Here is a 16,871-nt window from a genome sequence, read left to right on the forward strand (position 1 = left end):
AGCGAGTGCAGCCGTGAGTAATGGCTCGAAGGCAACACTTCTATAACCCTCAACGTGTTTAATGAATGCCAACCCATAGTTCCACGCTGATATTATAAAGTAACTCTGGCTGTTACGTTTTAACGACTAAACAGCTCAACCGATATGCTTGAAATTTGGTGTGAGACAGCTTGAACCATGATGAAGAAGATAGGGTACCTTACGAAGTTTGTTGTACAAGATATTTATAGATCTGAAGAGTATTAAGCAAATTAAGAAAAAAATATTTACTCATTGAAGACGCTATTTTCTCTTTCATTCTTGTGTTTTATCATATTTGTGAAAATGCTTTAATTGGTTGATATGTTCTACGTAATATGATTCAGCGTAATCAATATACTGCTTATTCAATTCTCAATTTGTTTAATCGATGCTTCCATACTAATACCAGTGTTATTATTTGCGAAAGTAACTCACTCTGTTAAGTTTTCACGACTCTACCACAACACCGATTCCGATGGTATCTGGTATAGAGGTAACTTGAATCCTGATTTCTAAATATGTTATTCGTGTGTGGCATGCAGACGACGCTGGCGCGACGGTCGTCGACTCTTAGTGACTATCGATTGTTCCGTGACAGTGCAGATCCAATATTATTGTGCGCGTTGTTTATGATATTTAGTTCTTACACCACCTATTATAGCTGGAGCGATGGTTTCAGAAGCAGCCGGTAGAGTTCGCACGGCAGGCAGCATGACTGTCATTCAGTTTCCCTGTCAGTTGCGAGTGTGATGCAGACTGTGGAGTACAAGGTTTTCTGCGTTCTTGAGTTCGCGAAAAGTGAGTCGCAATTGCAGTGCAGCGGGCATTTCGTACCAAAGTTGGTATTCAGACACCAACTCGCAAAAGCATTAGCTGTTGGTTTAAGCAATTTAAGCGGACTGGGAGTGTGTGCAACGGATAAAGCACAGGCCGACCACGTGTGTCAGGGGATGATGTCCGACGGATTCGAGAAAGTTTTGTGCGCGGTCCCAATAAGTCTACCAACAGAGCCGGTATAGAACTTGGAATAGCCCAACAACTGTATGGAAAATTCTGAGACAGCGTTTCCTGTTCAAGCCCTACCGATTACAACAGGGAAGCGTCTCGCATTTTGTGGTTATGTGCTAGTAAAGGTGGAGGATGACGCATTTCTAAAGCGTGTAATTTTTTGCACGAAGCGACGTTCCACCTTAGTGGAAAAGTCAACAGACACAATGTTCGCATATGGGGATTGGAAAATTCACATTCACCATTGAAACATGAAAGAGACTCACAAAGATCAACATGTTCTGTGCCGTATCCCGTACAAAGGTTTACGGGCCATTTTTCTTTGTGGAAAGAACTGTAATGGGAATCACGTACCTGGACATGTTGGAGCAATGGTTGTTCCCTCAAATTATGGAGAATTCCCAGGACTTCATTTTCCAATAGAATGGAGCTCCGCCCCATTGGCACCATGATGTACGAGGATTTTTAAATGACAGTGCAGGATCGGTCGCTGAGGACATGAGGACCTGGCTCTGTTCTTCTGTGCACCGACATATCCCGATTTCACATCGTGCGACTATTTCTTATGGGGTTACGTGAAGGAAAATGTTTGTGTCGCCTCTGCCAACAACTCTGAACGATCTGCGGAACCGAATCACTGCTACAGGGCACTCAGTAACAGCAGATAAGCTTTTGCGCGTGTGGGATGAGTTTGGCTACCGTATTGATGTTTGCCGTGCAGCCAGCGGTGGCCACATTGAACATTTATAACATTTATCACATTTATAAATATTAAATAATTATTAAAAACTAATTAATTACAAATTATCATAAATTATAAAATTTTTAAATTAATATCAAACATTACGAAAAAAGCTTTGAAACTTCCTCTTTTCGTTGGTATAAAGCTTGTTCATTTTGGATTTCTTCTTGAATATATACGAAGTTTTGAAAATGGATCGATCATTTATAATGACCCTGTATTACTGTAAGCCTGGCAAACGTTAAGTGTGATTTAGCGCATAGTTCTAAGAGAGCTCAAGCTGAGAAAGTTACTCGAATACAACAAACCTCAGAGTAATCTCATGTCCGCCAGAACTTGGATGCAGAATGTGAGAAGGCCTAAAGAGCAACAGAGACATTAGAAAAGTGGCAAGCTCTTCGCATTTTAGACGCTGAGCCTGACATGTCCCTTAAGTTTGCTCGACGCTCGAAGACAAGACTCACAACTACGGCGTAATTTAAAGGTTGTGCAGCAAAACAGAGGGTTGTGTGTCTTCACACGTGTAACGAGGGAGCTTCTGGTGAGGCTGCATTTCATTACGATCTTCTAACTGACTACGTTAATCATAAATTAGTCACCATGGATCAAACACGTAGGCACTGTAGTGCATTAAAATGGAAGGGATAAACTATTGGTATGTGTTGCTCTTGTGCCAAAATCTACGGATATGCGAGCGAAGCAGCAGGTAAGGGCTAGTGTAACATGTTGATGGTTAAGACATACTTCGTCGATCGTGCAATATCTTCTACCTTGAATCAAAAGAAGTTCTTTACCACGGAACATGTGGTACTTGCAAATGAACTGAGATTCTTTAATGTGTTAATAATATTACTTGTCTTGAAAAAGGAAATTTGTGTTAATTTCCAATCACTTCTTTTTCAAACTTTGTATAAATTGTAACTGATATTTGACAATACTTCTGCTTAATATGATTTATCCTACTGATTATTGGTGTAGTAGACTAGTAATAATGTAACAAGGAGACTATTAAATACAATATGAGCATAATTTTTTCAACCAAAAAGATTTAAAATTTCAATCGAATATTTGTTCCTTGGTGCATGATTATGTTGAATATTTGAACATGTTTTAACTTTGGAAAAAAAAATAGTTTCTGGAGAAATTTTTGTAATTTGATAAAGCGTGCAGCACATAAAAAGTGAATGCTTTCATTTCAAAAGAGGATAAGAAAATATTCGATTGAAATTTTAAATCTGTTACAAAGCTGGCTAGAGGCCAAAGTCTTAAGTGTACCTAGGAACAACACACTTCCCTGTTAATCAAGACTTTACTGTGAGGCTAAAAGGATGCAAAGAAATTTTTACATTGGCACTCACAGCTGTGTATTTGCTACACTGCGAGTATAAAGCAAAATATTCATCTTTCATCTCAGAGTAGCAATTCTGATATGTGTTTGTGTATGGTTTTCATTATATTTCCTTCTATTCGCAGTGCCTTTGTTTACATTAAAATGAATGACATTATTTTAGTTTTGTTACAGTGAACTTTAATTCAGCAAATAGTATGTGTAATATTGTCGAAGCTCTCATTTTTATTTTCGTTTCTGTCTTGTCCGTTAGCAAGTGCTGCAGGAATTCTAAAAACCCAAAGCACCGTTTTAAATTCGCATAGTCTGCTATTCGCTGCTGAGTGGTGGCTATTTCAGTCAAAGAGCAATTAACACACAGAGTGGAGAACTCTGCCCTTTCATCTCGTTCGCAAATGATGGCATCCGGCAAATCTACCTCACTTAACCCACATACGCCCCGGCGAAAAATTTTCTGCCAGAGCAATATTTTAGCTCTGAATGTGCTGTTTAGTTTTTAACTGAGTTTATGACGGTGGCAGTATATCTGCTGATAAACGTTCCGCATTTCCACTGCCGGAACTTCTCCGTCACGGACTATGGCCTGTACACATTCATATTGCACAATATACTAAGCCGATGTTAAGACTTACAGGACTCCAAGACTCGTCTTATTTTCTGTCTGTATTGAGTGTAGAGGTCACGCGTAGGTGCAGGTATCCGAGCATATCTATAGTAATGTTGACTGCTCCGATGTGGGTGTATCTCCAATTTTCTTCTATTTTTGCATTACATCCGACCTGTAACAATGATTTTTTGTGCCACTATTATTACCATTTCGGAAAGGAGTATGACTATATTTGCTTGATTATACACTGTCCTAGAGAAGGTAAATGCGTTGTCAAAGTCTGAAATGACAAAAAGTCTGAGATGACAAATAGTGAGCTTTCTTAATTTCTGCACAATTGCACGTGCATCCAGCTTCTACCTTACTAGAAGCTACCTTACGTCATTAACATTTACAGAGGTCACATAAGTAATTACCGAAAGTTGCCAAAAAGTTCCATATAGACTGTTGGACGACCCTCCTTCCACTGTGGTGGTTGTTGGGATGTTTAAGGGGGACTAAACAGCTAAGGTCATCAGTCCCCCTTCCACTGTGAAATGTCGTATTGCACAGTGCGGCTTAACCGAAATCAGACAATCGAAAGGGCTGAGACGGGTTTTAAGTACGCAGCAGTCACCATTTCACAAACTTTATTAAGATTTAAAAAACCATACACACTAATAGAAACAACTTCTCAGATCGACAACATTCACTTTAAATGGCGATTAAAAAGGGAACAGTTGTTTCGGTGCCGACAACAGTTTTAAAATGAAACAGCGCCTTTTATCAAATTATAACTTTTATAGACAAATTCATAAACTGGAAATTTTTAATGTCAAATCACGAACAGATTTTACGATAATTTAAACCACAGACCGCATGTATCTTAACAAAAGATACACTTTGGGAAAACCGTAACAGGCGCAAATAAATGAAATACAATTATACATTACTTTTGGTAAGAACGTTACACCCTTACCCCACTGAGCTGACTCAGGCTTTAAAAAGCCATGAAGCTAAGGAGCAATGAACTGAGTTTCAGAATTAAAAAATAATAAATATGAGAACTAGACGCTGCTTCTACATCTCCAGTGAGAAAAACATTTCGGCGCCATAGCTAACTACAGAATTCAGTGAGCGAAGATGCTAATTTCATATTTGGCGCTCAGGCCTTTTATTTTTCCCTGTATGTTGTTTTAAAAAAGGAAAACGTTCTGTATTAAGGAACTATACCCCGTGCAAGATCGGTCACAATTAACAATATGTGGCCAAAGCTTTCGGCAGAGAGGAATCCCTTAAGTACGGGGTTTATGCCACGCAATGCAGATTATGTGCTTTTCCTCTTACAAGATTGACTGCTAACACTAAACACAATAAATGGCATGCAGCAGGGCGATGACCTGACAGAACAAGAAATAACTAAAAATAATCTAGGCACCGCGCCTACGAAATACGGTGAATTGTGGCCAAACAAATCACGTGGTCCCTAAAGCCAGCACTGTTAGAGCCACCGACATTAAAAGAAAGAGGGGCCGCTACCACATTAAATAAACTAGTAAACCAAAACAATGAGCAGTTTACAACAGGAGAAGCTTCCCACGAAAATTTAAAGAGTTTGACCAAGTTTAAAAATAGGCTATATTACGCTGTGAAAACAAGAGGTATCACACTGGCTTAGAATAACTAGCCAGTTAGAATGAGGAAAACAGGAGTTACGTAAACGAGCTATTAGATTACAATTACGAAAGTCAGCGAGTGGCGACCTGCACTGACCACTTAGGCCTCTAGAATGAGGGAAGCCGCAGCTAAACGAAAGAGTTAACTGATTAGAATTACATATCTTGGCGGGCGGCAACCTCCTCAGCGAAGATGGTGCAGGCTGGTGCTACGTGTAGAAGCACAGCTGCGAAGGCGCTACGGCCCAAGAGTCCCACAAGGATGCATGCCACATTGCCGTGACGCTGTAAGAGACTAAAGGCGGATCTAAGTCCGGGCCACCGCTACGCGGTCAACACTGCCGCAGTTTCTGTGCTCAGCGCGTTGGGTATCACAAATAATTCCAGAAGTACTGCCGCGAATGGACTAAGAAATTTGCAACTCAACTCGGCTCCTCTCAGATTTACAAAGACACCAGGAACGAGACAGGCGGGGCAGTGAGACTCCTATGCGACCGGAACAATCACGGCCACCTGTAACAAATCGATCTACCCTTTGAAAGAACAAGTAGGTTTCGGAATCAAAAGTCACACGAGGCGAACAGGCAACAAGGGAGTTTAATACCACGGCCACGGATCAGCTACAGAGCGCAACTAGTTTACCATGCGGGAAATTAAGCATTCCGTTAGACGAGTGAGCTCTAAAGAAAGAAAGCCATACACACACAATGTTTTCAACGCCCAAAGTCAGTTTTCCTCGCCACAAATTCGAGCCATGTGTCCCCCTTGACACCGATAGAGGAGGACGTAGCCGTCCAAGCACCACCGGTTGGATCTAGCTCACTACTCCCACGGCATTAGCAACCACCAGGACTTACCTGTTGGCAGCGAGCGTACGAGGGAGAGGTCCTACGTTATCAACAAAAAGTTTCTCCACAAGCAAATCCTCCCACGTTCGATGGAAACAGTCCCTTATGCTAGTTTTAACTGGCCTTAGCACTCTTGCAGCTTTCACACTCACTCACCAGTCTCCGAATATACTAATAAATGGTAGGCCAAGTGACATGTTCCTTAACCTTAGCAACGGTATCATAAATACCCAAGTGGCCACCCACCACGATATCGTGCAAGTAACGGAATACGGGACCGACAAGTTCCATTGGGAAACACATATAAGGTTCGGGCTGACCGCAGCAACTATAACAAAGGAGCCTATGTGTGGGCAATACCCAGAGACCTCTTCCCCCTGTAATAACCTCCGTGTAAGTCTGCAATTCTAGAGTCAAGATTTCGCGTCTTCTCCAAATTAGTAAAAAGTTTAGCGACCTCCGTCAACACCCCTGTTGCCCATTCCTCGGAAGACCCTCCTCCCCCCCCCCCCCCTCATCATGGTGATCCTGGACCTTGCCTTCGAACATGCAGCTCTAGGCATCAGCCAGCTGCCTGACCTTGAAATGAAAGGCGTCCTGTCTTCTGGGGACGTGCCAGAACCTAACACAGGGCTCACGATACAACTCAAATTTCTCAAGGACAAAAGGGACTGCCAATGATTCCCACTCACAAATATTTAGATTCAGCGTGTAACAATTTTCTGAAAGCGTAAGCTATATGACGCCTCTCCCCTTTATGTTCTTGGCGAAGAATGGCCGCTATCCCACAAGTAGAAGCATCCATCTGGACAACGTACGGCAGCTCAAAATCGGGAATGGCCGAAACGGGGGGATTACTAAGGGCCTCTTTAAGTGCACTGATGACTCTTTACCCAACGGAAAACAACACCTTTTTTTCGAAGGTCACTAATGGGCCCAGTTAACTTAGCAAATTTTGGAACAAAATTACCAAAAAATATGTTTTAAAAAATACACCATGGCCGTAAACCTAGCCACACCTTCCTTCTTCCTCGGCGCAGGGACTCAACGCAAATTCCTAGTGCGAGCTTGATCAATCCTAATATACGCCCCAAAAATGATATCTGCAGACGCGCCAACGTAATTTTGGGTAGTTGGCCGGTCGACTCTACCTGCCTAAGACGCCCTACAACCGCCTCCAGGTGTTTTCAAATCACCGGCGAAAGTGGCACTATAAACCATCACATTGTAGAGATAGTTATACACATACACCCCCCCCCCCCCCCACCTACTGTATACTATCTCTGGACGAATGCAGCATCCTCAATTTTCTATTTTTAATCATTTTAAATTATGATTCTTGGCCTGTGTGGGTACGAAGGACCTTTATTGGGGGCGAAAATTTTAATTTGTTGTTTGCCCAGGACATGTCAGCGTTATAATAAACACATTTATGTTCACAAATAATTTACAATAAGCACATTCGAAAGTCATAGTTCTGGCTCCCCTTATTGAAGTATAATCGTTGCCTGATACCGGCATGTTTAAGCACTTGTATCACATGGTATACGCTGCGCGCATACTTTTGTGAGGTCATTTGTACGGCAGCAACAGATAGGCTATACAAATTTTTGTTTGTCTACACCTACATGGATACTCTGCAAATAACTTTTTATCACGAAGTTTGTTGGGAAAGTCTTCATCACGTTGCTTCTAAGTGGTGAGCTGTTGGTTGGTACTTGGCTCATCTATGCGGCGACGAGGAGGCTCATCATTTACGGCCCAGAGCAGTGTTTCTCTGTCGTAATCCACATACTTCAATGACTGAATTCAAGTCGTCCATTCAGCACCACGTCGACACTTGATAGAAGTCAAGGCAAGTTTACAACGTTTTCCACTTTATTCCGAACCTTTTCTTTTGCAAAATGTCGGCAACCTACGTCTCTACCGACGGTAGAAATGTTTTTCTTTTGGTAACTGCTCGCACTTTGACACATGTGTACACTAGTTAAGCGTTCCTATAACTTCACAGTCCTTTTTTGAGATTCGATGAAAGATCGTAATCTTTGTTTTACAATGAAATACATAAAAATAAATTTTTAAGTACATCATTATTGTCTTAAACTAGGTATCTAAGGATTTAAATTTATAGAATCACTGACACGCCGGGTTTACTCGCTACTTATTTGGTATATATACATATTTTCATGTGTTAGTTATATTTCTTGTCATATGAGTACTAATCAAAACTATTACTAGTGTTTACATTCTTTTATATCCTCTCCGTCCCATGGACATTTTCAGCAGCACTTTAAGATTTTATGATATCCTACAACCTTTGTTGTACATAAGGCATTAGTCAAGCCAAGTTGAGTTTCATTATCCTGTATTAACAGGACAACATGTGTCCATAAATATCACGTGATGTGCGTAAACCTCCGTCGATACATCCTGTCTAACGGAAGCGAGTATCTTTCCACGTGCTGAAGATAAGGAAACTTCATGGCGTGTGAATCGTGATAAGCATACATACACTCAAAGGCCAAAGAAACGGGTACACCTACCTAATATCTTGTAGGGCCCCCGCCAGCACCCAGAAGTGTCAGCACTCGACGTGGCATGGACTCGACTAATGTCTGAAGTAGTGCTGGAAGGAATTGACACCACAAATCCTGCAGGGCTGTCCATAAATCCGTGAGAGTACGAGGGAGTGGAGATCTCTTCTGAACAGCAGTTGCAAGGCATCGCAGATATGCTCAATAGTGTTCATGTCTGGGGAGTTTGGTGCACAGCGGAAGTGTTTAAACTCAGAAGAGTATTCCTGGAGCTACTCTGCATCAGTTATGGACGTGTGGCATGTCCCATTGTCCTGTCGCACTTTCCCAAGTCAGTCGATATGCACAATGGACATGTTTGGATGCAGATGATCACACAGGATGCTTACGTACGTGTCACCTGTCAGAATCGTACCTAGACGTATCTCGGATCCAATATCACACCAACTACACACGATCCATACCATTCAGAGCCTCCACCAGCTTGGACAGTCCTCTGCTGATGTGCAGGATCCATAGATTCATAAAGCTGTCTCCCTGTACACGTCCATCCGCTCGATGCAATCTGAAACGAGACTCGTCCGACCACGCAACATGTTTCCAGTAATCAACAGTACAATATCGGCATTGACGGGCCCAGGCGAGGCGTTAAGGTTTCAGTCGTGCACTCATCAGGGGTACACCACCTGGCCTTAGGCTTCGAAAGCCCATATCGATGATGTTTTGTTGAATGGATTGCACGCTGACACTTTTTGATGGCCCAGAATTGAAATCTGCAGAAATTTGCGGAAGGGTTGCACTTCCGTCACGTTGAACGATTCTCTTCAGTCGTCGTTGGTCCAGTTCTTGCTGGATCTTTTTCCGGCAGCAGTGACGTCGGAGATTTGATGTTTTGCAGGATTCCTGATATTGACGATGCACTCGTTAAATGGTCGTACGGGAAAATCTCCACTTCCTCGCTACCTCGGAGATGCTGTGCCCCGTCGCTCGTGTGCCGACTATAGCATCACGTTCAAACTCACTTAAATGTTGATAACCTGCCATTGTAGCAGCAGTAACCGATCTAACAACTGCGCGAGACACTTGTTGTCTAACATAGACGCTGCAGACCGCAGCGCCGTATTGTACCTGTTTACATCTCTCGCTATTTGAATACAGATGCTGATACCAGTTTCTTTGGCGCTTCAGTGTAGCCACACTTCACTACGCCTCTTGCAAGTCTCCTAGAAGGCGTCTACTAATCCTCAGGAATGAATGTATGAAAACGAAGAAGCATTCATTTTACTTTGTTACTACAGTCCTTCATGTATATATAACAGAATCATTGAGTACATTCTTGGTGAACTTTTTTTCGTTTGTGTGTTAACTCACATATCTAGTGGTTCCTATGTATTGTTAAATTCTGACAGTATGCCATCGTGTTACACTAGATATTAATATCTACTGTTTGAAAAAACCTGCAACGATTGTCCTTCAGTGTTCGTGCTTTCTTACAACATGGTATCACTCTTGTGTGTTACGATGTGTGTGAAAATGTCGTTATGAGAACTGTGTCAGTGAATAGCTGTAAAATAATGTTTGGGTAGCTTGTGATCATGTGAAACGCTCCATGAAGACACATGCTTGGCTCTTATAAGCGGCTTTTAACCATTGTATCTGGTCTGGCCCCTTGTGATTTATAACGTCTGACGTACTGCAGTCTTTACGTACCTATATTCACACTATCACTTTCACACACATACCTTTATAGTGTCTTGAAAGAAGGATATAAAAGGAAAATCAACAAAAGCAAAACGAGGATAATGGAATGTAGTCGAATTAAGTCGGGTGATGTTGAGGGTATTAGATTAGGAAATGAGACACTTAAAGTAGTAAAGGAGTTTGGCTATTTGGGGAGCAAAATAACTGATGATGGTCGAAGTAGAGAGGATATAAGATGTAGACTGGCAATGACAAGGAAAGCGTTTCTGAAAAAGAGAAATTTGTTAACATCGAGTATAGATTTAAGTGTCAGGAAGTCATTTCCGAAAGTATTTGTATGGAGTGTAGCCATGTATAGAAGTGAAAGATGGACGATAAATAGTTTGGACAAGAAGAGAATAGAAGCTTTCGAAATGTGGTGCTACAGAAGAATGCTGAAGATTAAATGGGTAGATCACATAACTAATGAGGAAGTATTCAATAGGATTGGGGAGAAGAGACGTTTGTGTCACAACTTGACCAGAAGAAGGGATCGGTTGGTAGGACATGTTCTGGGGCATCAAGGGATCACCAATTTAGTATTGGAGGGCACCGTGGAGGGTAAAAATCGTAGAGGGAGACCAAGAGATGAATACAGTAAGCAGATTCAGAAGGACGTAGGTTGCAGTAGGTACTGGGAGATGAAGAAGCTTCCACAGGATAGAGTAGCATGGAGAGCTGCTTCAAACCAGTCTCAGGACTGAAAACCACAAGAACAACAACCTTTATCATTATAATTATTTATATTACGGTGTGGGCCTTTTGCTTTGGTACCTAACACCAAACAGTTTTGTTCCTTATTCATCCTGGGACGTGTCCATAAAACGTTCACTGAATGGAACCTTAATACTGATTTAAAATTAGGCACGTACTTGCTTGATGGTTACTAAAGCATCACTTTTTAAATATAGACGTATTCATTTTCCAGCAATACGCAGCTGTATTTTTCAACCGACTCGTGTTACAAGAGCGCAAATGTTTATAGTGCAGTTATCGTTTTGATTTAGCTTTTGCTCCTGAAAATAAATGTATTGTCATAGGCGGGGCAAAATCTCATTATCTTTTGTAGCTTATTCAAACCTTTACATCTATTCCTTCCTTCACTGTACATAGACATTCTCCTATAGTGTTTTGTGTAACTTGTATATAATCACTTGTAAATGTATGTGTACTGTACACAGTAAGTAGATATTTTTTCGTAATTAGTTTATTCCGCTGTAAATATTCCTGAGATTAATTCTTCTCTCCTTTTAGTTTCGCTGTAAATATTCCAGAGACTATTTTTTCTTTCCTTTTAGTTTTATCTTTTTAGTGTAGAATCTTCATTTCCACAGTAGTTAACTTAGATTGTAAAATTTCTAAAATATAGGTTTGTTGGCGTTCATTTGTTAAGACAGTTCAGTCGGCCGGCAGTGCAATGCGTGCAGCTACGCCGCCCTGTGCTCTGGCACAGTGGCTGTTGACTTGCACGCTAGCCCCACTGCGAGTGCGCGGTCTCTCCCACTCTTCGCTGCATCGCGTGTTTTGGGTCTCAGGCATATTACAACAGTGCGTTTAAAGGGTGCACAGGTCGTTAAAATAAATGTTGCGCTCGGCGATGAAAATGTTTTCAGTGCTTTCTGCGGCTCAAGGACATTTCATCAAAATATTAAATAACTAAACCTCACAATCTATTCAATTAACAAACTTGAAACAAATATATGACAATCTTTCCGTAATATTTTGTATAAAATAGTGATATACGGATTCAACTGAACTGTGCCATATATATATATATAGGGTGAGTCACCTAACGTTACCGCTGGATATATTTCGTAAACCACATCAAATACTGACGAACCGTTTCCACAGACCGAAATTGAGGAGAGGGGCTAGTGTAATTGTTTAATACAAACCATACAAAAAGGCACGGAAGTATGTTTTTTTAACACAAACCTAAGTTTTTTAAATGGAACCACGTCAGTTTTGTTAGCACATCTGAACATATAAACAAATACGTAATCAGTGAACACCACTAGGTTCGTTCCTTTGCCTTCCGATGAAATAATACCGTTTCTTCCTTGGTTTTGGTTCTTTAACCTATGCTAACTTGGCCTACTGGATAGATTCCTCTCTCCCCTAATCTGTAAATGATTGGATGTGGGATTTTAGTTATGAATAGCCCTCTATACAGAAGGTGCCATTTGCGGTTTAACTTACCATTCTTTGTTGATTCTGTAAGTGTTCTTAGGAGTATCTGTTGTCCTTCGTGGAAATTAACATTGCGTCCTAATCTTTTGTCATATGATCTCTTTCTTTGTTCTGCATTTTCGTCAAGAGTGACAAATACTTAGCGTATTTTGTAATCAAGTGGCATTTCCTTTCTAGCAATTTTAGGCTGTAGTTTTTTCCAGTCATCTAACTTCCTTCTTCTAAACATTAATTCAGTTGGCGTGAAACCAGTAGAGGTATTTGAAAGGAATGATGTAACATACTCAGTCCATTTTGTGTGTTTCTGAGGAGTATAGATGCTGATGAATCTAGTGAATTCCTTAAATATTCTCGCTATTGAGATTGCCTCTGTATGGAATTGGGACACTAGTATGTGTTTAATTGTGTTAGTGTTAACGAATTATTTCCATTAGTTATCCACAAAATTTGAATTTTCAGTTAATAATATTTATCTGCGTGGTGTGGGTGAAACAAGACCCCTTGCTAAATCGTAAAACATTTCTTTAAATTATCATCGCTGTTTTGTAATAGTTTCAGTCTTAACTGTCGTCATCTCTATGCCCCCACCCCCTTCATTAGTCGTCGAAAGAGGGCCTATCGAGACCTGTTTCCCAGTTGGGGTATCGACCTCCTCATTTGAGGTGATGCCAGCTAAGAGAACGTTGTGAGTTTGGTTCTTTCAATTGGCGCCTTGTGCAGGTCTTGATTCAAAATTTCGATGGATTTGCCCACTGTTTGCTGCGTAATTGTTGTTATGTTGACAATAGTCAGCTATTGGCGATTCGTTAGAAAATTCTCCTTTATGCTTTTGTAACCTTGTTTATATTTTTGGCCTCTCCCGTTGCCGAAGTAGTTTCTATTACCATCGTTGTGAACTTGGTACCCATGTCCGTTACTGTCACCATTTCTAACTTGCTGTTTGCTAAACCTTGGGGGCTCAGCCTGTGCTCTGACATATTGTGTTTGTACTGGCCTTTTCTCGTAAATAAGGTCAGTGGAATCAAGTAGTAATAAAAAATAATCTTTGCCATGTTTTGGAATGGTAACTAATTTTTAACAGATATGGGCGGCAGATGGCTTTTCCAAATCTTGAACACGTCCACATGGAGCTCGTCCAGTGTAGACTTTTATTCAAAAGTCTTTCAAAGTATTTTATTAGGCCCCCATGTTTGCTATTGAATGGCGACTGATTGAAAACTTCATAGCGTAACCTCTCCTGTATCTTGGGAGACCAATATTTATCCAAAATGCTCTCTCGAACGGTTCGTAGGTGTGGCTTTTTTCTGCCATATGCGTGGCCCGCAGCAAGGCATCGCATTGTGTCTATCCTACAACAAAACTGATATCTTGTGTCTTTCCAATTTTTAAGGAATACATTACGAAAGGACCTTGTGAACACCACCAGGTTCGTTCCTTTGCCTTCCGATGAAAGAACGGCGTTTCTTCTTCAGATAATAAGGTGAAAAGGTATCCAGCACTGGCTGTTGCCGGTGTCGCATTGTTTTGGTAGATGGGATTATATTCTGAGCACGGCTGTGCGACAGGTGCAGTAATCGGCAGCACCTACTGCATCTTGGAGCTCCTATCTACTTCGTCTGTTGGGCTTGTAACAAACTGCGGATAGGTACTAGGATTACCTATGCGGCCTTAACTATTCGGCCCAAAGGCACTTCAATGCTTGACGTCGGATTTTCTTTTATTAATTTTGTAACATTGATTAGGTTACTCCGCAACTTTTCCTCCGCTGTTTTAATATCCGAATCTATCCTAGCCGACAGTTTATTCTCTTTTTCCTTCAGCACCACCTCGACTACTTGTACGAAAGTTCCACGTTCCTGAACTATTTTTTGGCTAGTATACCTGCTTCAGCCCCGTCCTTTAATTCTTTTACATCTTTGTCAATTTTTGTCTGCTCTTTTTGTACACACTGAGTGCTTAAATTTAAATTACATAGTTGCGATGACAGTGACGTGTACCTCTTCTGGCAAACCCTTACATAGTGACTGTAACCTGTTTACAGTACCTGGGATGTATTTTTGCATATTTGCTATTGTGTCTGTTGCATTCTACTTTGTACATCACTCACACGTTTTAACTTACCTGCCAATTGTTCTTGTTTCTCGTCTCCCAATGACACTCTTTGATTCAAGTTAATTATATCCTCGGATAGGTAATTGAGCAACTCTACTTTTATCTACTTTCTGACGTTTACGAGTTTACGCGTTAATTCATTGGACATGTCATTGAACTACTGTGTTAAATGACCGACATTTTGATCTTAATTGTCATATGTTGTTATGTCCGTGTCGGTGAGATCTTGTGTCTGCATATTCGCTAATGCAATACCAACAATGGAAATATCTGAATACTCATTTTTGCTACTTCCAATAAAACAATTAAACAATAGAAAATTATGGAATAAAACTTCCTTTTCGAAATTGTGATGATACCACTTCACAACTTAATCTGTAATGCGTCACTGACATATGTTACAACTCCTTGTTATCTTAATTTAACTGGACAAACATACGTCTAAACATCAAAATAATTTAACATGAATATCTACTTCTTTGAAAATAATACTTCAGATCGTGATATACCTGTAAGTTAGAAAAGGCGCGATGACCAGTCTTGCAAGAGGCGCCACAAAGCGCAGTCGTGCCAGCAACATGTCGTAAATTTTCGGTCTTCTCGAAACTAGTTCTCTTGTTAAACTTCCCTGGTTTATGCATACCACATGTCTGTTGAAAAGGACAATGAAAATTAATATAACATGATTCTTTCTCTCTATGGCATCGTCCAAGGAGCAGTCGCCATTTTATAAAAAATACAGTTAATTTAGCGAGAGAGAGAGAGATATGACATCACAATCAACAACGTCTATCGGAAGTTCTTTCTCCTTCACACAAGCACCATGTATTACGCGACAACAGGTACTGCTTTCAATCTACTGTGATACATACTCGAAATTATTAACTTAGAGGGTTCTCTTCCTATTGACGGTATTTACCTGTCCCCTATCGTAATAGGACAATGTAGATAACGATGCGACGGTCACTATCTTGAAGATTATCCCCGTTTATTCGAAGATGGACTTCATGGTTCTTAAAATGCATAGAGAGGAACAAGTATACTTGAAACTTGTAGAAATAAAATACTTTTCTTCCACGAGCTATCCACTTTTTATTTGTTACCTCCATACACCACGGCGAAGAAGAATAGAACAGCTCTGTTACAAGCATTAAGACAGGAGAGGTGGTGTTAAAAAATTTGAAGGTAGAGGTATAGTGTTTTAATTTTCATGCCACCCTCTCAAACTGTATTAATACGTCGTAATATGAATTAATATATGTTTGGCGCATTCGACTGACGCCTGTATGAATTAATACATTTCGTTTTCGTATACAGGTACACCTTATGGGTGTACAGATGCCGCTCCCTGTTTTGTTCTGGGAGAAGAACGGCCGCTATTCTCAAGTAGAAGCATTCTTTTGGACAAGAAACGGGCGCTCAAAAACTGGAACAGCCAAAACGGGCGGATAACTAAGGGCCTCTTTAAGTGCTTCAAAATATGTCCCTTTTCCCAGCGGAAAATAACCCGTTTCTTACGAAGGTGATTAAGGGTCCCTGCTAACTGAGCAAATTTGGAACAAACTTACGAAAAAAATGTACCGTGCCGATGGTATACCTAGCCATAGCCATCTTATTCCTAGGCGCAGGTATTACACGTCTTACCAAATAACTTACCCTAATTTTTCTCAGAATTTTGAACATCTTGCACCATTTGACATTGTAGAATGCTTTCTCTAGGTCGACGAATCCAATGAACGTGTCTTGATTTTTCTTTAGTCTTGCTTCCATTATCAGACCCAACGGCAGAAATGCCTCCCTCATGCCTTTACGTTTCCCAAAGCCAAACTGATCGTCGTCTAACACAACCTCAATTTTCTTTTCCCTTCTTCTGTATATTATTCTTTTCAGCAACATGAATACACGAGCTGTTACACTGACTGAGCTATAATCCTCGCACTTCTCGGCTCTTCCACTCTTCAGGATTGTGAGGACGTTGTTTTTTCTAAAGTCAGATGGTACATCGTCAGACACACATTTTATACACCAGCGTAAATAATCGTTTTGTTGCCATTTCCCCCAATGAT

This window comes from Schistocerca gregaria, chromosome 1, assembly GCF_023897955.1.
Source record: "Schistocerca gregaria isolate iqSchGreg1 chromosome 1, iqSchGreg1.2, whole genome shotgun sequence".
In the NCBI taxonomy this organism is placed as follows: Eukaryota; Metazoa; Arthropoda; class Insecta; order Orthoptera; family Acrididae; genus Schistocerca; species Schistocerca gregaria.